Source organism: Felis catus, chromosome A1 (genome assembly GCF_018350175.1).
Source record: "Felis catus isolate Fca126 chromosome A1, F.catus_Fca126_mat1.0, whole genome shotgun sequence".
NCBI classification, from domain to species: domain Eukaryota; kingdom Metazoa; phylum Chordata; class Mammalia; order Carnivora; family Felidae; genus Felis; species Felis catus.
Window position 1 is genome coordinate 96,271,641 of NC_058368.1, and position 23,294 is coordinate 96,294,934.

Below are 23,294 nucleotides of genomic sequence, written 5' to 3' on the forward strand. Positions count from 1 at the left end.
AAGAGATACACGTGAGAGAGGAAAAGGGAGATTTGTCTTAAACTAGGGTGTGCGTGGATGGGCACAGTAAGAAGCCAGCAAAATTCAGAATGGTGCAAGGCTTTGGGGTATATGAAATAACGTGAACAGATTTCATTAAATCATGCCTAAGCCCTAGATTCTAACCCCAGTTCCAATTATTTGATGACCTTTAGTAAGACACTTGACTTCTCTGAACCTCAGCTTTGTCATCTGTAAATAAGGAGGATATACTCAATTATCTAATTACTTTCCTACTTTAGCATTTATGATTCTGTGACATTCAAATCATTGAGTCCCATAGATACCATATTTATCAAGTATCTGCAAATGTGCAACGTATTCTTCCTGGGGGCTTTAAGTATGGCATCTCGTATCATCAAGTAGGTTTTACCAGATTTTTGCAGAGTACCCAAAAGTTTATCAAGGTTTAGTAGCTTGCTCAAGCAAGTTGGTGAGCTAGCTGGTGAGGAATGTAGAATCGACCTGGAATGTGCAGTGTTCTTGTCTGAAATATTTTGCCACATAGCGAAGCACCTGGGTAAGCAATGTGTACGTGTGTGTGTATACACACACACACACACACACACACACACATATGTGTGTGTGTATATATATATATATATACACACACACATATGTATATATATATATATATATATATATACACACACACACATACATTGCTTACATATGTAATCACACATATATACACATACACACATTGCTTACATACATTGTACATGTGTATGTACATATATACATATATATGTATATGTATACATATGTATATATATGTATATACATATGTATATATATGTATACGTGTATATATATGTATATACATATGTATATATATGTATATGTATATATGCACATACATACATGCACACACACCAGTATTTCTCTGGTCGAGTAGCGAAGGAAAATCATGAAGGATACAACAGGGAGATGTATAGACCTATAGAGTGAGAGATTTCAAATAACCCAAAAGCAGAAAAACAAAAGGCACTGGAGAGCTTATAGGACAGGAAAGAAGAAACTTGAAGCCTAAAAAGAACTCAACAAGAAAGAAAAACAGCCCAAAATATGTGCTACTTAGAACACAATTCCAAAATTCTGGCACGATCCAGTGTCCCCCAAATACTGAATGAGTACATCAACTTCTTTGAAAATGACATTTCCCCAAGGCAGCTCATTGTCCTCTTTCTTGCACTATTCCATTTTCTCTGGTTCAGTAAGTAAACATTTCTGTAGCTCCCCACCTAAGTCTCACTTTTGTTACCAATGAAGTCAGGGTAGGGGGTGGGATCAACAAAGAAAAGAAGAAAAAGACAATGACAAAACAGCTTTTAGAGAAGAGAAATACATTCAATTATTAACTCACCTCCTCCTTTTCCCACTGGAACAATCTCCCATGGTGATGTTTGCTGAATTTATCACCATGATATTTCAGAATTAACCCTCCTTACCACCCACCTACTTTAATGATATTTAGTAAATACTATGAAAACGAGAAATGGCCTTCATTTCCCTTTTCTCTTGCTTATTTTACTTTCTAGTTTGTGGGGGGAAATATTCAGATTAATCTTTAGAAAGGATGGATAAGATTGATAATATTATTTCCTAAATTTAGATTCCTGAGAAGTATCCCCCCCCACACCTTTATTTAAAAATGAAAAAAATAAATGAGGTTTTTTTTTTCTTTGATTTAGGGAAAAAGCACCTTAGTTTCAACTATCTTACTATTTTAAGTCAAAGGTGATTTAGATTTGAACTAAGGGTAAATATTTTTCTTTATTCAAAAAGCCTGATTTAGATACTCACTCTACAAGACTCAGATGGCCATGTTTAAATTATTAGAGGCCTTGGTGAGCCCGCTGTTTTCTGTTTCTGGATCATTTACATTTGTCTGTTTATTTGTTTGATGGTTTTCATATTCTAGCTACTGGGTTCAAGTACCACATCACAGTTCTAAATTATATTTCAATCCATGCTTCATATAAATGGCCCGGTGGAAGGATTGCAATAAAAGTGTACTTTGTAATCCTGAGTCTACTCAGGCCATTACAGAAAGCACAATGTCAGCACTTTCACTTCCATTATACACCCTATTTGTTCAGAAATTACATACACAGCCATAAAAATTTGCTTGGCTGCGAGGTATTACCTCAGCCCACGAATAAACAATTAGATAAAAACCATAAAATGGCTAAGACAATTGATTAAGAGTAAAGTTTGGGCCAACTATGTATGTGACCTGGGTTCAATGTCACTTAGACACTCTTTCTTCCATACCAAGAAAAGAGCCATGAGACAAGGGATTCCTAGGCTGGAGGAAAATCCTGAGGCGGGTTCTTCATGGGGTAGAGTTGAGAATTTCTTTGCCTTATTTGGGAAAGAAAAGGAATTACGGTGAGAATAAAATTTCTGCCTTGATGATATTATGGTGTATCAGGAGAGCTTTGGACCAAAGATCAGGAAAATAGTCATGAAAACTTCTCCACAAAGAAGAAGTTCCATCTTATAAATCATGGGGTGAAAGAATTCTAGAGAACAGACATCAATCAGTCTTTTTTTTCTTTCTCATCAATATTCTTTTATAGTTAGGAGAATATTAAGTACGAATCTAGGTACTACTCACATGGATTTCTCAACCATCTGGTCGTATTTTAGCCAGATTTGGTTCCAACAACAAAATATTATAGACTGTGTAGCTTACTCAGTAGCCATTTATTTCTCACAGTTCTGGAGGGGAGAAGTCTGAGATGAGGGTGGTAGCATAGCATGGGCTCTTTTTCTGGCTTGCAGATGACCTCCTTCTCACCGTGACCTCACATGGCAGAGGGAGGGAGAGTCTAATCTCACATCTTACTCTTGCAAGGCTACCAATCCCAGCTTGAGGACCTCATTCTCATCACCTCATCTCACCTAGTCGCCTACTTTGGGAGGCCTCTCTTCTCAACACCATCATATTGGGCATTTGGATTTCAACATAGGAATTTGGGGGGATGCAAACATTCAGTCCCTAACACATGGTTAGGTTTTCTCTTTGGGCTTCTCTGTTTTAAAAGATCAAATAAAGATTTCAAAAGCCCACTGTCTCAGTGATCACTTACCTTGGATGAGACTTAGTTTGTCCCCATATGATTGACCCAAGATGACTGACAGGGATAACACCACTTGATCTGTTTGATCTGTTTAATTTCTCATTTGCATCACTGAAGGGGGATTCTCTACTATATTCTCTGGAAAAAAAAGACAGACAGACAGACAGACAGACAGAAAGAAAGAAAGAAAGAAAGAAAGAAAGAAAGAAAGAAAGAAAGAAAAGGAAGGGAGGGACGGAGGGAGGGAGGGAGGAAGGAAGGAAGGAAGGAAGGAAGGAAGGAAGGAAAGAGAAGGAAGGAAGGAAGGAAGGAAAGAGAAGGAAGGAAGGAAGGAAGGAAGGAAGAAAGAAAGGAAGAAAGAAAGGAAAAGATGTTTTAAAGTATAAAATGTGGGGAAAAAAAAGAACCCTCATGATATTATATAAACACTATGGAATGTTCCATGCTTTGTTATATTCTAAAAGCCCTACTGTCTGGATTTTAATTTCTGTTCTGCAACTTAGTAGGTATGTGAGTCTGAGTAAGCCACTTAACCTCTCTGTTCTTCAGCTCCCTCATCTTTTATATGAAGATAAAAATAGTATCCAGCTCACAGGTTGTTATGAGTATTGTATCAGTTGATAAATGGTAAATATCTAGACTAATGCTTGACACCCAGGAACAAATAAATGATTCCTAGGTGGGGAAGGCAGTGGTGTAAGTTTTGCTGGACTATGTTTTCCTAGCAAGAATTCTCCAAATCCATATACTCAGGGATAAAGAAAACTTCACAGTCGTTTTGACCAGAAAAGAAGTCCCCCTTCTATGGCCTTAAATGGTCCAAGTGTCAATGACATAAAGGCAAAGCAAAATGAAAAGAGAAAAAAGACAATCCATGAATTCCTCAACTCTTAAGCTTCACTAGAGAATACAAAAATAGGATATCCATTCTTTTAACATTTCATAAGTTCATTGTCAAGTGTTAAATAATCAGTGGAGCTATTAAAATACTTACCTTAAGTATTACTTAATAGGGGCGCCTGGGTGGCTCCATTGGTTAAACGCTTGACTTTGGCTCAGGTTAGGATCTCACCGTTACCTAGTTCAAGCCCTGTGTCGGGCTCTGTGCTGACAGCTTGGAGCCTGGAGCCTGTTTCAGATTCTGTGTCTCTTTCTCGGCCCCTCCCCTGGACTGTTTCTCTCATGCTCTTTCTCTCTCTCTCTGTCTCAAAATTAATTTTTTTTTAAATTAAGTATTACTTAATAGTTGTTTCTTTTTTTCCTTTAAAAAAGTGAACAAATGCAATAATTAATGTCATATTCAGTGCTTCTTTTTCCAGAAAACCATTTCACAGAATTTATTCTCAAAGATAAAGTTATTTAACCAAAATCTAGTGAACTTTTACCATCGGGAAAAAAAACAGTTTAAAAAAAATGAAAGGTGGAATTTTTTCAGTCAAGTCTAGACTTACTTACAGACTGATTTTGGAAAAGCATTATTTGCTCAAAAGAAAATTAATATTTCCTTTGGCTTTTCTGAAATAGGCAACATTCCATTTTCTCACAGACAATTATGAATTTCATTAGAAGGGTTGATGAATCCAAAAGCAAATTGGTTTGGCTTATATAAGACTGTAAAGCTGCTTAAATTAAATCAAATTAAAGTATTAGATCTAATGCCCTTAAAGACAGAAGCATTAAACTCATTTTGTTGGGAGAGAAATAGAGGTGTCTAATGCAAACTTCTCTTTCTGAACCTACACCTTTAAAGTGAAGGAAGGAGCAAGATCTTCTGTTATAAATTTCCCCCATTTGAAGTATTGAGTGCATAATCACATTGTATGTTGTGTTTTTTGTTGTTGTTGTTGAACGAGTCCATAAAACTTAAGTCCATTCATCAAATGGTGCTTCCATCACAACGTGAGAACATAACCTACAAAGTGCATTAAACCTGTAGAAGGAAATTACTAGTGTACAAATATTTCTCTGGTGCTCAAGGTGCGTGCTTCTTCCTGTCACTGGGAAGAAGTCCCCACCCCTGCTCCATTTCTAACAGGCTGCAGTCAAATATGAAACTCATTAACTTGTATTGACAGAGGATGAAGAGTGCCAGTTATCCAGCCAAGTTCATGGCAGAATGAAGATGCCCCAGACAGAAAACACCACAGCACCTGTCTGGGGAGAAAGGGAAGTGAAATCAAGATAGGGGAGACCACTGACCTCCTAAAGTAGAAGATCAATCGCCTCCAAATCTAAGCTGACGAACCACCACTGTCCGTGAGCTTGCCCTTAGACCTTCATTGCTAATGCCCGCACAATGGCAATGACTTCTGCCTGTCATCACTTCCTAGGATCCCACAAGTAAGTCATATTTCCAATGTGTGTGACAGCTGGAGAAGCTGGAGAAGTTTTATTTGTCTCTAAAACTTCCGTGAAAACATCTGAATCCCGAAGAAACAAGCATAATAAAAGAAACATGGGTTCCATGTTGGAAACGATGAGGTATTTCAGCTAAGGCTAGAGAACATGAGGGGAGATGAAAGAAAAGGCAATTGCCTCTTGTCTGCTTAAGAATAATGTGCATAGGAATAACTACAGTAAGCAGTGGTACAATCCCATTCACATCTTTGACCTGTGAGGTCAGAGGTAAGGCCACCTGTGCTGCAGGACAATCAGGAGACCTATTTCAAGCCAATAGATGCCTATAGCAAATGTTCTGTTTGCTTAAAGCCACAATGAGCAGAAAGCCTCATGCTCCATTAAAGGGACCCTGTAGGGACTGGCTTCTGACAAGAGCAGCCCTGGCAGGCCCTAAACAGGACTCCTGATGGTTTTGGGAAACATGAAACAGAAAGTGTTCATTGCAAAGCCACACTTTTTCATTCCCACTCTCATTTTCTCACTCTTCCTGGGCCGCCATATCTCTGGATTTGCATAGTAAATGTTTCCAATCCCCATGAAAGCCAGAGGAAATAATAGATTTACTGTAATTTGAGATAGATATCCTCACCAATCCCAAAGAAAGTTTATTTCTGTTTCAACATATTCATCTTTATCAATGAGATTAATACTTACACAGTAAATAGAAAAAAATAGCATATCTTGAAAAGGATAATACAATATGTTCCAAAGAAAGCAGAGCAAATATATCCTCTGAAATAGAGTAGTGCAAAGAAGAAAATGACATTTTCAAATGTTTAATTTGTATTTTTAATAAGATTTTTGAGATATTGCATCTGTGAAACCACAATAGCCCCATGCAGAGGTGAGGAAAATCATTCCTTCTGCAAGTATTTATTGCTTAGCTGCCCCAAGCTACGCTCTGAGTACCCCATTATGAACAAAGAAGATACCCTTCTTGACCTTAACGAAGTTTGCATTCAGATGGTAGCCACCCGCCTAAGCCCACTTACTTAAAATTAATTATGAGTGTCCACAGTGCTACAGAGATAAACTGTACCACATGTCACACAGATAACAGGGGGCCACTCATCAAATCTGTGCAATCAAGGAAGGCTTCCCTGAGCAAGTGACATTTAAAGCAAGACAGAAATTAGCCAGGCCAAGACCCGGGGAAAATATGAAGCACACAGAAGAAAAATCAAATGGGAAGCTTTAAAAAGAAGAAAAAAAAAATATATGATCAAAGAACCAAGGGGCCAGGAGAGTGTGAAAGCAAACCTGTAAAAGATTAGGCTGGACAGGGAAGCAAGGGCTAGGTTATCTCCAGTCTAGGAAGCCATACTGAGGAATTTAAATTTTACCTTAAGACTAGTGGAAGCAACTATAGAACTATAAGTAAGAAAATGACATGAGCACATGTGTTTTTAGAATATCATTCTAGAAACTCTGGAGACTGGGTTGCAGAAGGTGGGAGATTATGGGGTAGGGAGTCTAGGAATGCATTCAAGCAGTCAGGAGGAGAGGTGACAGTTACTTGTAATATAAAGTTATTCCAATAGATAGGAATCATTGGAATCCTGAAATAATTCATGGAAATGAAAAGCATTACTGCTGATGAAAATCTGCAATGGAGGAAATTATTGGTAAATTGAAAAAAACAAACTAGAGGCCATGACATTCTTGTAGAATCCATAGGAAAAGACCAAAAACATGAATACAGTGACAGAAATATTAGGAGGAGAGGTCTAAGGGATCACACATTAGGGGATCTAAGAGGTGAGAATGGCCAAATGAAATTGAAAAAAAAAATGGAGCAGAGAAAAGATACAAGATGGTAGGGATTAAAGAAAGGAGCTAGGGGTGCCTGGGTGGCTCAGTGAGTTAAGGTCTGACTCTTGGTTTTGGCTTAAGTCACGGTCTCACAGTTGGTGAGCTCAAGCCCCAAATCAGGCTCTGTGCTGACAGTGCAGAGCCTGCTTGGGATCCTCTCTCCCCTCTCTCTCAGCCCCTACCCCACTCACTTTCTCCTTCTCTCTCTGTCTCAAAATAATTCAACTTAAAAAAAAATTAAAGGAGCTACCAAATTACAAAATACATGGAAGAAACTTAAATCCATATTGCTAAGTGAAAGAAGTTGGTTTGTAAAAGACCCCTACTGTATGTTTCCAACAACAGGATGTTCTAGAAAAGTCAAAACCACAGAGATAATAAAACATCAGTGTTTGCTAGGGGTTCAGAGAGAGGGAGTAGGGATGAAGAGTTGGAACATACATCACTTTTAAGGCAGCAAGACTATTCTCTCTGATACTGTAATGGTGGGTACATATCATTCCAGACTTGTCAATACTCGTAGAACTGAACAATACAAAACATGTAACAATGTAAATGATAGATTTTAGTTCATCATGTATCAACATGAGTGCATTCATTATAAAATATGTACCTTCTGCACTAATGAAAGATGTTAATTGGTAAAACTGTATTTGAGGGATGGTTGGAGAAAGGAATGTATGGGGATTCTGTGTAGTCTGCAATTTTTCTGAAAACCTACAACTGCTCTTAAACAAATAAAATCTAATAAATAATACAAAACAAACTTCCAAAGGCAAAAAAAAAAGCCAGAATTTACAGAAAAAAAATGTTTACCAAGGATCTGGCACAATTGCTTGGCCCTGGGTCAATGACACCTAATGAAAGTAAAGCCAGACTGAAAAATGAGGTGTTTGGTAGTAATTAAAGTCAGCTAACAGACAAACAGAAGAAGGACATAGATGGAGAGCAGGGGGGAAAAAATAAAGGTAACTGTGGATCATCTGGGATTAACTTTTAAAATAGGCAAAACCCAAGGGGAAAAATATCCATAATATCTTAAGTGAGAAACTGGAGCCCATGTTAGCCACCAGTCAGAGCAGACTGGACATGGAAAGACAGCATTTCCTTGGGTCTGGTCTGTGTGGTACATTCAGGTGGCTCTGGTCGCAGATGACATGCATAGAACTGAAAATGAAACGGTGAATCCTATCTGTTGAGCAAAAGCTGGGGCAGGCTAGAAAAAAAAAAGTGAAATGAGGGTCGCCTGGGTGACTTAGTCCGTTAAGCTCTTGATTTCAGCTCAGGTCATGATCTCGCAGTTTGTGAGTTCAAGCCCCGTGTTGGGCTCTGTGCTGGCAGCACGGAGCCTGCTTAGGATTCTCTTTCTCCCTTTTATCTCTACCCCTCCCCTGCTTGTGCTCTGTCTCTCTCAAAATAAATAAATAAACATTTTTTTTATAAAAAAGTGAAATGAGAAGAAACGGTTGTTGGAAGACATAAATACATATTTCAGATATGAGCATTCCCACAAGTGGCTCATTTCCTTGGGCAGATGGGGCAGCTGTAGGATACAATCACACTGGTTAGCATTGTATGCTTCTCCGCTGTGTGTTAACATATTTTGGGGCTAAAGTAAAACTAGCAAAACTTTACTCTTTCTTGCCTTCTTCCAAAATCATCCCTTTTGCTGGAGCACAAGAATATTTCTTCTATTCTTCTTCTGTTTTATTCCCGGTTATCCAGCTATCCCTTAGAGGGTGAGCTCTGGTACTCATTCCTAGGAATAAGCCTTGTATCTCTTTCTTTGTCTAAGAGCATATATTTTTCAGACCTTTGAGTACTTTCCACAGTGTTTTCTCATACTACCCTTAGTTTTTTTTTGTTGTTGTTGTTGTTGTTTGTTTTTTTTTTTGTTTTTTTTTTTTTTTTCTCCACAGTTAGAAGGACTGGAATATCAAGAGTTATAGAATCTCTTTGAAATTCATTGGCTGGATCAATAACACTGGGTGTTTTTGAATGGCAAAAGTTGAAAGAACCAAAATGCTCAATGGGAGACAGCATTGGTGATAGGGGATAAGGCCAACCTTTCCCTGCAAAGTACTAAAAACCATTTATTCATGAGAAAAGTTGGGAAGCTACAACCAGAAAAGCCAAGACCAGTGGGTTCTTCTCCAAGAATGTATGAAAAATCTCTCTTAATGCATAAATACAAACAGTGATGAGCAAAACAATTACATTGCGGAGGAAGAAAAGGGAGGATCTTCTTGAAAAGAGGCATAATAAGCAAATTCATTTTACTGGGATTACAATAGTATCTCAAGGGTTGACTAGGAACTTAAACTTGTAGAAAGCTTGTTTTTTCTTAGATGAGTTGCCATTTTTCATTGTGAGCAAGGAAGAAAACTCTTCTAAGTATCATGATCATCTTTTTTTTCCTGTGATTCTGTATCAGTTAATATTTTCATAAGGGCAATTTTTAGAAGGAAAGAGAAGTTGTCTACATTGAATAAATGAATATGCTTTATAACACAACAAAAATAACACGAGATCAATAAATTCCCATAATAACTGTTCCCTGCTCATGTATATTAGGCCAAGTTCACTGGACATCACATTGATTTTTATATAAATCTGAATGATTATTTCTGACAGACTGCAAAAATTAAAAGGATACAAGGGCATCTGTAGTACTGCATAAAACTTCTCTGATGAAGCAACAACCCCAGATAGAAGAATCATGAAAGTTAGGGGAAGAGTGATTCTTGAGTTTATCTTGACTGTAGAGAGAGTAAGAAAGGAAGATAGAAAAAGATCAGAGGACCTTTGGCTTGAATGTTGAACCAACCATGCCTTGGTCTCTGACACTGACCAATCTTGGACAATGGGCATTGAATCTTAGTTCAAACCTATTAATGAGTACTAATGCTATAGTGATAGAACTCTTTCAGAAGTTACATCAACCAATTAAAATATAGGTGACAGTTCTCGATTCATTGAATGACACACAGAGAGACTCCAATTTAAAAGACTAGATGGTTCATAAAGTGACCTTTGTAAACATAACAACATATAATAAGGCGTATGCTTTCAAGTCAACTTCTAGTGCTTGGCTCAGTCAGTTTTGGACAAAGGAGTGAGTCACAGCACAAAGCACTGTGACCTATGAGTAAAAAATTGTTCAGAGGTGCCTGGATGGCTCCTCTCCTAAGCATCCATCTCTTGATTTTGGCTCTCAGGTCATGATCTGATAGTTCAAGGATTCGAGCCCCACAGCAGGCTCTGTGCTGGTAACATGGAGCCTGCGAGGAATTCTCTCTCTCCCTCACTCTCTGCATCCCCCTGCTTGCACACACACTCTCTCTAAAAATAAATAAATAAGCTTAATTTTTTTTTTTCCATCCAGCTAGTACTTTCAGAGGTGTCTTGGAGTAGAGCTTCCTGTACTAATTAATAATTAATATTGATTGTGATTGATTCATCCAATCAACTCTATTTAGAGGAGACTCCATGTGACATTCTCCTCCCACTGCTGGCCATCTGGGCTTCCATTGTGACATCAGAGAGGAGGGATAATCATGCCTCTCTGGAAAGATTGGAAGGTCAGGTCACCATAGCTTTGTTTACTCATATTACAAAGGTCGTTTGGATGACTATAAATCACAAATAGCAACACATTCATCTTTGCAACCTGACTCTGAGGCTTTTGAGAATTCCCCTTGTTTTTCTGCATATGTTTACAATAGAGAATGTTGTGGATAATAGTGAATGTGAATATACCTGGCCGATGCTTCTTGAAACTACCTAATAAGTTAGTGTAGAATTCACTCCATCATTAAATAAAATTACACACTAAACACATTTAAATAAAATTGAAATTAAACATTTTTTTTTATTGCAAGACATCCGAATGTTTAAGATAGCTTATGAGTGTTGTGACTTTGTTAACATTTGCTAAGCAGAGACCTGGGGTGTCAGATGGTTCAGCAAAAGACCACAATGGAAATTGCAGTAGAGAAGTAGACTGCACTGAGGTATTAGAGGAAATGTACTGCAGGCCTTAAGAGGCCACCACATGGGGAGGTCAAGGCGGAGTGCAGAGAGACGAAACCTAAGGTACCATCTTTATTAGGGTCCATGAGCGTAGTATTTGGGATTCCAGACTAAGACTGGATTGGTTAGTTCAAACCAAAAAAATAAAAAATGTTTTGGTAAGCTCCACAGGGGTCTTCTCTAAGGGGCACACAAGAGAAAAGTCCTGGGGAGACTTGCTCACAAGGGCTGCTAGGAAGCCATGCAAGGAGCTCACATTTGCTTGTGCTATCACCTCTTGGAAGGAGCTAGTATCAGTTCAAGGCCCCTGCAGGCTACCTGGCCACACAAAACGGATGCTGAGGCAGCTATATCATGGAGAAGTTTATCTCTACAGTGGGTTTCCATTAGGTGGACACAGCATGTGGTGTGTCACAATTTATGTGACTGTAGAGTCCTTCTGTGTAGCCTAGCGCCATACTCATTTCTGGTGTTTCACATTTTAGGAGGTGCTCCACTTGAACATCCCCACTGCTGCACTGTGTAATAAGAGTGAAACCAGATAAACCACGAGGAGTTCTTCTAGTTTTCTCATTTATGGTCAAAGAAGCTAATTGAAAGAGTGCCAGAAAAATCTTCCTCTAAATCACAAACTTCCTTTGGATTTTCCTCCTTTGGGTAAGTGTACCTTATTTGAAGACAATGTCCTCATTTGGAGTAATTAATTGATTATATGAATCATCCCATAGCTTACCTGTTATGGGAGTTGATCAGTGAATATACTTATCTAAAACAAATGTGAAGCTTGAAGTCAAAGTGTTTGTGCTATACAATGTGCTTAAATAAGTACAGGGTTGGTTTTTTGTTTGTTTTGTTTTTGTTTTCCCCCCAGGTAAATGTGGCAACCAGTGGTAGACACTTGATTGGCTAAATATTCTTTATTTTATTATACTTAATAAATAGTTATGGGTGGCCCTTATAAATATGTCAAAATATTAGTATATATATTTATATATGTGTGAGAGTATGTATATATTGGTGTGTGTGTATATACACATAATATATACCTAATCTTTACAATGCAATTGTATAAAAATTGTTTCTGAATGCTTACTGTTTATTTTCTTTAATTTTAATATTTTTAAATTTTTAATTGAAGTATAGTTTAGATATAATAATACTTTCAGAAGCAAAACATAGTGATATGGCAATTACATTATGAAACGCTTCATCATGGTAAGTGTAATTACCATCTGTCACTATACAGAGTTATTACAATCTATTTGACCACGTTCCCTATGCTGTACTTTACATCCTGTGACTTGTTTTATAATCTGAAGTCTTTATCTCTTAATTCCCTTAACTTATTTTGGTTATTCCCTGCAATATAGCTTTGGAGAATAGTTTCAAATCTAGGATTGTGATACCCAAAGCTTTGTTCTTCTTTCTCAAAATTGCTCTGGTTATTTAGAATCTTGTGATTTCATACAAATTTTAGAATTACTTGTCTTACTACTGGGAAAAATACTTCTGGTATTTTGATAGGGATTGAATTAAATTTCCCGATTCCTTTCAGTAGCATGGACAGTTTAATAATATTCTTCCAGTATATGAGCATGATGTAGCTTCCATTTATTTGTGTCATCTTTAATTTCTTTCATCAGTGAAAACATTTTTATAGTTTTTAGAGTGTAGATCCTTGGTGAAATTTATTCTTAGGTATTTAATCTTTTTGATGCAATCATAACTGAGAATGTTTTCATACTTTCCTTTTTCTGCTACTTTGTTATTAGTGTGTAGAAATGAAACAGATTTCTGTGTGCTCACTTTGTATCCTTCACATGTTCTGAATTCATTTATTACTTATAATAGTTTTTGGTGGAGCCTTTGTAGGATTTTCCATATACAGTATCTGGTCATCTGCCAATAGTGACAGTTTTAGTTCTTCACCAATTTGGATTTCTTTTATTTCTTTTCCATGTCTGACTGCTATGGCTAGGTTTTTCAGCACTTTGTTGAATACAGGTGGTTATAGGGGATATTCTTGTCTTATTCCTGATGTTCGAGGAGAGTTTTAAGCCTTTTACCATTGACTATGAAATTAGCTATGGGTTTTTCATATATGGCCTTTATTATGTTGAGGCATGCTCATTCGTTGCCCACTTTGTTGAATGTATTTACCATGAATGACTGTTACATTTTCTTAAATGCTTTTTCTGCATCTATTGAGATTATTGTGTTTTTTTTTTCTTATTCTTCATTTTGTTAATGTGGTGTATCACACTGACTAAATGCAGATGGTGAACCGTCCTTGTATCCTTGATATAAATCCCAGTTGGTCATTGTGAATGATCCTTTTAATGTATTTTTGAATTCCATTTGCTAATATTTTGTAGAGGATTTTTGTATTTATGCTCATCAGAGATATTGATGTGTGATTTTTTTTTGTAGTATCTTTGTCCAGTTTTGGTATCAGAGTAACGCTAGCCTCATAAAATGAATTTGGGAGCATTTGTTCCTTTCCCATTTTTCACAACGGTCTGAAAACTATAGGTATTAATTCTTCTTTAAATGTTTTGTAGAATTTACCTGTGAAGCCATCTGGTCATGGACTTTATTTTGTCTGGAGTTGTTGTTGTTGTTGTTGTTGTTGTTTTTATTATGAGTTCAACTTTATTAGTAGTCACTGTTCACATTTTCTATTTCTTCCTGATTCAGTCTCAGAAGTCCTCAGGTGGTTAGGAATTTATCCAGTTCTTCTAGGTTGTCTGATTTGTCAGAATATTATGTTTTGCAGCAGTCTCTTATAATCCTTTGTATTTCTGTGGTGTTGGTTATAACTTTTTCTCTTTCATTTTTGATTTTATGTATTTAAATGTTCTCTCTGTTTCCTTGATGAATCTGGCTAAAGGTTTAACACTTTTGTTTATCTTTTTAAAGAAACAGTTCTTAGTTTTATTGATCTCTTACAATTATTTCTTAGTCTCCTTTTCTTGCTTTCTGCTCTGGACTCTATTATCCTCCCTCCCCGGACTAACTTTGAGCTTTGTTTTTCTTTTTTTTTTAATTCCTTGAGGTATAAGGTTAGATTGCTTGTATAAAATTTTGTTTCTTGAGGTTGGCCTATATCACTGTAAACTTCCCTCTTAGAACTGCTTTTGCTGCTTCTCAAAGATTTGGAACAATTGTGTTTCTGTTTTCATTGTTTTTCTAAGTATCCCTCTTTGATTTCTTTGTTCACCCATTTTCTATTTAGTAGCATGTTGTTTAGCCTCCATGTATCCATGTATTTGTGGGGGTTTTCCTGCCTTTTTTTTGTTTCGTTTTGTTTTTTTTTACTGGTAGTTGATTCCTAGTTTCATACTGTTATGGTCAGAAAAAAATGCCAACTATGATTTCAATCTTCTTAAGTTGATTGAGACTTGTTCTCTGATTTAACCTGTGATATATCCTGGAGAATATTCCATGTGTACTTGAAGAGAATGTGCATTTTGCTGTTTTGGCATGGAATATTCTGTCTATATCTGTTAAATCCATCTGGTCTAATGTGTCATTCAAAGCTACCATTTCCTTATTGATTTTCTGTCTGGATGATATATTCATTGATACAAGTGGGGTGTTACAGTCCTCAACTCTTATTGTATTACTGTCAACTTATCCCTCTGTGTCTATTAATATTTACATTTTATATTTAGGTGATCTTCTGTTGGCTACATAGATATTAATAATATGCTAAGTCCCCATGTTGCATTGATGACTTTATCATTATGTAATGCTCTCATCTCTTGTCGTACTTTGTTTTAAAGAGTGTTTTGTCTAATCTAAATATTGCTCCCCAAGTTTTGTTTTGTTTTTCCTTCCATCCAAATGGAATATCTTTTTCCATCCCTTCACTTGGAGTGTGCATGTATCTTTAGGTCTGAAGTGTATCTATGGTAAGCAGCACATCAACTTGTTCTTTTTGTATTTTCTATCTCTTGAAGTTCTATCTCTTACAGTTTTTATGTTTTCTATCTCTTGAAGTTCTCACTGAGTTTATTCATCTTCTCTCACACTGATGAACATCTTTATGACCATTGGAACTGTTTATTAGGTAGATTCCTTAGCTCTGTTTCTGTTTTTCTGTCTTATTCTTTCATTTGGAACATATTACTCTGTTTCATTTTGTCATACTGTCTGTGTTCATTACTTTGTCTGAAGTAAGTCAGCTCTTTCCTGGTCTTGAAAGTAATGGCTTCATATAAAAGTAATCCAATGGTGCCCTGTGGCACAATCCCCCCCCCCGCCCCCCACCCTGCCATCACCAGAACCAGATGCCCCAGGGATGTCCCCTGTGTGGCCTGTGTTTGCCATTCTGTTCTCCTGGTCTTTGCCATGGTTGCACTGGTGGGCAAGGGATGCCCCAGCTTGGCTGACTGACAGGTCACCTGTAGCTACTGTGGGCACCCTGGTGTTTAGGGCTAATTCCCCTCTCCCTGGGGCTGGGGTTAGTCTGGAGTAGTGCCATTTCACACCCAGTGGCCAGGCCATAGTCGCTCTGTGGGGATGCCGGTCCAACTGAGGCTGCCTGCTGGGTGTGGCAGGGCTGGAGCCACATGGAGGGGCACTTTCCCAGGTGGTTGTGTTGGGTGGAGCAGGTCTGCAGGGGGACACCAGAGTGGGGCAATATGTGTAAGCAGGGTAGATAGAGAATGTTAGAACTGACTCCTGAAGATGTCTGATAAGTTGAAAGAAAGCAAGAAAAATGGCATCCACCAATTCTTCTATCCTTGGAGAAAGCTCCTTCAGATTCTTCTTAAAATTATGCACATGTCCTAAAATTATTCGGCACATGTCCTAAAATTATTCGGCACATTTCCATATATAACCCAGGCTTTTTTCATACTTCTACCTCTGATCTAAGTATCACACTGATTGATACAGCATGCTGTCCCTTTACATTTGGAGACTGCATTTCCTATAGCCCTCTGACTCTTTCAAAGTTAAGCCCTGTTGATTTTCAAAGCCAGATATTATATATCTCTTGTTCCTGGTGAAGGTCCTGAAGGCCAAGTGTGCCCAGTGTGGGGCTTGATCTCCTTACTCCTCTGTGCTTGTAATATCCCTCCCTTTTGTGGGCAACCACACGGGGCATTTGGTTCCCAACCGTGTCTCTGCTGTTTTTCCCCTTTGCTGTGTGGCCTTCTCTTTATATCTTCAACTGTGGAAGGTCTGTTTTGCCCGTTTTCAGGTTGTTTTCAGAGTGAGAAGCATTACATGTAGTTGTCTTGGTGTGTCCAGGGGGGGAGGTGAGCTCAGGATCCTCCTCCTACACTGCCATCATCCCCGAGAGTCTGTTCAACAATTCACTTTCTTAAATACATACATACATGTCTTGTAATTTTGTTCACTTTAGTTATCTGCTTTTTGATAAAAAGAAAAGCTATTTATATTACTCTAAGTGAATAAGGTGCACTATAAATCCAGAACAGCCTCAGGCTCTGAATGAAGCAGCCAGAACTGCTGAGAAAAAAAAAGGCAACTTTAAGTTATCCATTATGGACATGTGCTTTCCAGCCCTAACTGAATACTTTCAAATAGAATCCCCATCAGTCTTCGGGTGTGTAGGTTTTGATCCTCCAAAAACTAAGAATTTGACTCAAAATGAATGATCCATATCTGTAAACGGCAACCTTCAGAATATCCCAGTAGTAAAATTGGGTAGAATTCTTTAAGAATGCATGCAAAAGGAACTCTGTCATTAAATGGAAACAAATGCTGCTATTTCTTTAAAGGATTATGACTCTGGTTTTCTAACTTTACCCACGTTATAGTCAGGTAAGAATATTTATGCATAGACACAGGACTAGGTAAAGATGAGCTGCCCTGTGGGTTAAAAGAACTCCCCAGGTCAATTGTTTCATCTTAAAACCTAAACACATTCTTATAAAACTTAATAGACTTATACATTGGTTGGTTAACTACATAATAAATAAAATTTTACCACAGGCCAAAACATATGTCTTACAGGAGCAAATGTAAAAAAAAATAATCACAAAGAGCAAACCTCTTCTCTTTTCTGTGTGTTTTCTAATAAAAGAGATGTCAATTCTATAAAGTAGCCAGTGGTTTTTAAAAGAAAAAATAGCATGGATTCTTTAACTCTTAATGAGGCAATATTTCCATAGGATTGACTCATTAAAAACAGATTGATTCCATGTCATAATTAAACTATATGACCTAAAGTTTGTGTTTAGTTTGAAAAATAAATATAAAAATAAATGATAGTTGCTGTCAAGACATAATGCACAAGATCATTAAGGAGATGGTTTTATTCAGTTCAGTAAAATATGGAGAATTTTCATTAATGAGAAACATCTCACAGGAAGGACAACTGGGTTTGATAAAAGGGGACATTCATTAGGAAGGGCAGAAGTGCGTGGTATCTTGAAACACACAAGGTTCCAAGTTGGCCTTTGCAGATAGCAGTGTCCCAGAATGCAAACAATGTATGTGGGGGTATGGGGGTTAGAGAGAAAATGATGGAGGAATTTATTAACTATTTTTTTTCTGACAGTACAGGCTCAAAAGTTCAACATTGTCACTGTCACTTATTTAAACCTTCAAAAACCTTGCTAGAATAATCACACATTAGGCATACACATACAGATCTCAAAACTCCTTAATATTTATTGTCCCCACTTTACCGGTGCAGAGATAAATGTACTTGGGGGTAGTTTGGAGTAGGGTACCAGCTTGTTCCACTGAAAAATTCAGCTTGGGTGTAAGAAGAAAAGGTTATTGTCTCAACTTTAGTATCCATAAAAGTTCTACCTAATGGCAATGCAATAGCCATTTCCTAAACTTTATTTATTTTCATCACATTATGGGTACAATAAAATCTGCAGATTTGATTTTTAATGAAATGGAAGAAAGTTGCCATGAAATACTTAAGGAGCTCTGGAATGACACACTGGCCTGACTGGGCTGCTAGACACAAAAGAATAGATGAAGGACAGAGGAACAGGCTCTGCCCATGGCTGGGCATGCATCTCATTTTGCGAGCATGGGCTTCTGGGGAAAAAAAAAAAGCATCAGGTAGAGGGCCAGAAAAATGGTGGGAGATAGTTTGGTTTTTAATGTGATCTTTCCTTACAAATTTCAAATTAAAGAAATGTTCATAAAAAATAAAAATAAAAATAAAATAAAACCATGATTGATTAGTAATGCCTGGTAAGGGCATGGATTAGTAAATGATAGCATACATGCTATATGTTTGACTTCCATGCCCTCTACTAGCAAGAACAAACAGATCATTAACACATCAGTTTGACTTTCACTCTATTTTCTTTCCTTTTTTAATTTTTGGAGTACACACTTGCCTTCTACGTTTTAGTATTTAGTATGGAATAAACTAAAAGTCTTAGCTTCCTCGGCAATAAATTTCTAGCACTGGGAAGCAAGTAATGGAGACATTTGCTTGGGAGGACAGCACTGCCTTTCCAAAATTGTGTCATATGATACAACAACTCACTTCACTCTGGCTGAAATTGCTCCTTCATTTTTGTGACTCCACAAATTTATTTGCCTTAGACAAATGGAAGATTTACCTTAATAATCTTCCCTTAATAAAAGCTCTACTCACAACCTAAAAAAAAATGATTCAAGTGTTCTGAAAAGTCTGTGAATACGTGGCAACAGTGAACATATCGTGATGTTGCCATTGCTTCCAGGCCATTCTGTCACAGCCTGTGTATCTTGTGTATGTTGTGGTTGGTGAATCCGAGGAATTACATACTTCAGAATGATCTCTAGAAGGTTTCACATGAAAAATCTCTCCGGCAAATTATAAAAGTGTGACTTCATCTAAGGAACCATTGGGTTTTCCCTTATCTGAATGCGATGATTCCTTATTGATTCATAGAATCCCTTTTGTTTTGGTGCCTGGGAAGCTCTTAGTCAAGTTTGAACACTCTTGAATTATGTTCTCCCAAAACAACATGTTGACATTCTAACCCCAGTACCTCTGAATGTAACCTTATTTGGAAATAACAGCATGATTCACAGGTTGTATCGTGGAAGAAAGGTCCACCAATATATTTTTCAAGTGATAAATTGAGGACAACAATTTTACTGCCCCCTGCATTTTTTACTTAATTGATCAGTATAAACAAATTTACTCTAAATTTTTGTTTAATGTTTATTTCTGACAGGGAGAGAGACAGAGCATGAGTCGGAGAGGGTCAGAGAGAGAGGGAGACACAGAATCCAAAGCAGGCTCCAGGCTCTGAGCTGTCAGCACAGAGCCCTATGCGGGGCTCGAACCCACGGACTGAGAGATCATGACCTGAGCCGAAGTCGGACGCTCAACTGACTGAGCCACCCAGGCGCCCCTAAGCAAATTTACTTTAAAACTTAGTATACTGCCAAGAGTTGGATTCTGTCGGGAGCCCAGGTCATAGGAGAACTGTGCCTGTGCCCCGTCTGCGTAATAGCCAATATTGACACCACTCAACCTCCCTCAACATCTACGGATGGCTCATTGAGGTCCTTATCTGCTCCTAAGTGCAAATGTTCCATTTTCAAAATTTTAGGTCTCATTCACTATCTGTAAAGTCTTCCCAAAGTGCTAACACTTATTTATAAAGACCATTGCCTCTGGTTTTCCTAACTGCTTTCAAGCCCAGGCTTGAGCTGGGTTTCTCCACACTAGCTGGGAATTTGATCTGCCTTCCAGTAGCATTCTGGGGGAGCGTATTAGTTTCCCAGAGCTACCATAATAAAGTACCACAAACTGGGTGGCTTTAAAAAACAGATACTCTCTCACAGTTCTGGAGGCTGAGTTTGAGCTCCAAACAGACAGAGCACCGTTTGCTCTGTCTGAAGGTTCTGGGGGATGATCAGTACAATGCCTTTCCCTTAGCTTCTGGTGTTGCTGGCAATCCTTGACTTACAAATGCTTCACTCCAATCCCCACTCTTGTCAACACGTGGCATTCTCTCTCTCCATTTCCTCACATGCCTTCTCTGTGATTATCATCTATCTCTGTGTCTTTTCTCTTCTTACAAGGACACAGTCATATTGCATTAGAAGCCACTCTACTCCAGTATCATCTTACAAATATATCAGTGGACCTTTACTTTCCTGATAGAACCTGATAATCACACTGTATCCTTAGGCTTTTATCTCCATTCATCCTTCCTCAGTGTATAGTGTTCAACATCACACATGTAAAACGTGGCTTGATAAAAGTCTTTAAAAACATGTATATGGAGTGATTCAAATTAATTGGAAAAATAAAGAAATTTCCACATGTTACTGAATGTAGGAGAAGAAAACTTTTCCTTCTTCTCGGTTCTCTGTCTATTCTCTAATTATATGAAGTCCCAAAGATAGGAGGCTCAAAGAAGTGACCGGACAGCCTTTATACCCTTTAGATAAAGAAACAATACATTTGTGTAGAATTGACAAAACAAAGGATTTTGGACTTGGGGTAGTAAAAAAGTGAAGAAGTAACAATCTTTTTTATGCAGTTTTCTTAGCCCTAAATTTCCTATCTCTGGTGATAAGGATGCTTTCTTCCCTCCTGGTATAGGGAGGGTGCCCTCCCATAGGAAATTCATTTCCTGCTCTCAGAGAGACACTGGAGGGTCAGAATGTCCTTGCACCTGCTGTTTCTTAAATAACTTTAATTCAAAACAATCAGTATGTCAAAGTGGTATTTTTTGAGGAGGCATATTCTGCCCCCCCTCAGGTTGTGTTCAGTAGGTTCTAACTTTCTAACTCCTGTTACAGCACAGGAGTACCCCATAAATGTATGAGGCAAAAGAAATCATCACAGCAAGGCCCTGATCTTAAGTCTCAGAAGGCAAGGATAGCAAACAATAATGAGCTTATTTCTAGCCAAATGAGCCTTTTATTACTTACCCTTAACTTCTGAATATTTCATCAGTGCTTCACTGAGACAGAAATGACACTGTATTATTTTTTTAAATAAGGTATCAGTGAATACGTGGTAATGGTTATTGAATCAGAAAATTTGTTCTAAGGAGGGTATAAATAAAAGTTATGGTAAAGAGGCTACAGCACCTTTATCGCACCAGGCTTTCATTCCAAAGAACCAGACTTTTGATAAATGTGCAGTCTAGTTGTTTTAATAAGATTGAAGTTTGCAGTGGAGGTTAGATTACATCCCTTCAGAGTGGCTCATTAAATTCTACTATCACTTCTTGTCCATTACCGAACAGTGTCCAGCCTTCATGGGAGAAAAAGGGGGGAAAAGTGTTCTAAGGTTCTTTACATAAAGATACAACTACATTTTATGCTGTGTCCCTAAACTTTTCCTACTTTTTCAGTAACGTATCTATTTCAGGTACTTATTTTCTTTTTAAGACACAGGTGATATTTACCCAGATCATCAAATTTACCAATATTCACTCAGTGTACATTTAGTTATCTTCAAGATCTATGGAAAAGTTATTTTCTGGGCTTGGTTGATTAATGAGGGGAAGTTTCACATTTCCCTATGTTTGCATTGAGTCCATCAGGAGTTGATGTCATTGTTGCAGCCGATCCCATATGGAGTTACCAGCAGCCTCCTTCCTTAGTATTACCAGACTAAATAGTAATGTAGTTTTTTGTACATTTGTTTGTAGCTGCTAGTTTCCTGAACACATCATCCTTTGGAAGATCCCATTCTTTTTCACCAGTCTAATAAATTATTTCTCACTGAATTAAAAAAGTATTTAATTTTTAGTCACCCAAGGAGTGAGATCAGAATAAGCTATTCCTATATTAAAAGGAGGGAAATAAAAGTGACCTCCATCCCCAGCCAACCGCCCCAAGACAAAGGGAAAGAAATGTCTAAGTTTTTTTTTAACTTTTTTAATGTTTATTTATTTTTGAGACACAGAGAGACAGAGCATGAATGGGGGAGGGTCAGAGACAGAGGGAGACACAGAATCTGAAGCAGGCTCCAGGCTCCGAGCTGTCAGCACAGAGCCCAACACAGGGCTCGAACTCACTGACCGTGAGATCATGACCTGAGCCAATATAGGATGCCCAAACGACTGAGCCACCCATGCACCCCTGAAATGCCTAGGTTTCAACTCCTGTTTTTAAAACTCTTCTCCTCCCAAAATTCTTCATAAGATGGAATTCAGCTAATTCTGATTCACCTAAGCATTTGCCATGTTCTGTCACTACCAAAATGTGTAAATGCAGAATAAGTAATAATTATAGCATAGTTAGGGGTTTCTTATGGTTGCTTGGTGTTGTATGGCAGACTCCTGGAAGGCAGGGATGATTCCCACTGTTTATTTGTGGCTTTCATAGTGTCAACTACAAAATCATAACAAGGCAGTGATGCCTGTTATCAACGTTGTTTTTCATATGTATAAGATACATTTTTTCCTTATCATTTCCAGTGCAATATCAAGGAATCGTGTTAGACATTGACAGCCAAGCATACAGGGACTACAGAATCAACTTTCCAGGTCTTTTCCCTACTATTCCCCTTTGGAAACTCACCAAGACTAGTCAAGGCATTACCTGCCATTTTCTCCAGTTAAAATAATGCTCACTCTGGCCCTTTCATTGGCATAAGTGAGCCCTTTCTACTGAAATATATATTTTTTGGTGTTACCCTTCTTTTCCTGTCACCTCTACTTAAAAGTTTTCTGAGAAACAAACTTCACTTACTAGCTAGTTAACTATAACACTGCCTTTAAAATGTTGAAGGATTTTAAGATCTGCTTTCTTTATTCACTAGTCTAGATTATATGAGATAATACACTTTTGTATATTCATCATTTGTAGCTTCACTTAATTGTCAGCTTTCTTGAAAGTTTACTTCTGCATTATTCCCATAAACCAGGCCATAAAAATTGTTTTGAAAAAAAAAAAAACACAAATAAGAAAGTTGAATGAATCACTTTCTCTCCATTTAGAAAGTTTGCCTTTTAC

General features: G+C 37.7%; 1 long non-coding RNA gene across 2 annotated transcripts in view; it reads left to right on the top strand.

Annotated features, from left to right (window-relative positions):
- Positions 1-12,335, top strand: part of LOC123385481 — a 242,849-nt gene extending 230,514 nt beyond the window's left edge. For both annotated transcript variants that reach the window (XR_006598090.1, XR_006598078.1), the window contains one exon: positions 11,858-12,335. This is a non-coding gene — a long non-coding RNA (uncharacterized LOC123385481). The remainder of the gene's footprint in view (positions 1-11,857) is intronic.
- The last annotated feature ends 10,959 nt before the right edge of the window (positions 12,336-23,294 follow it).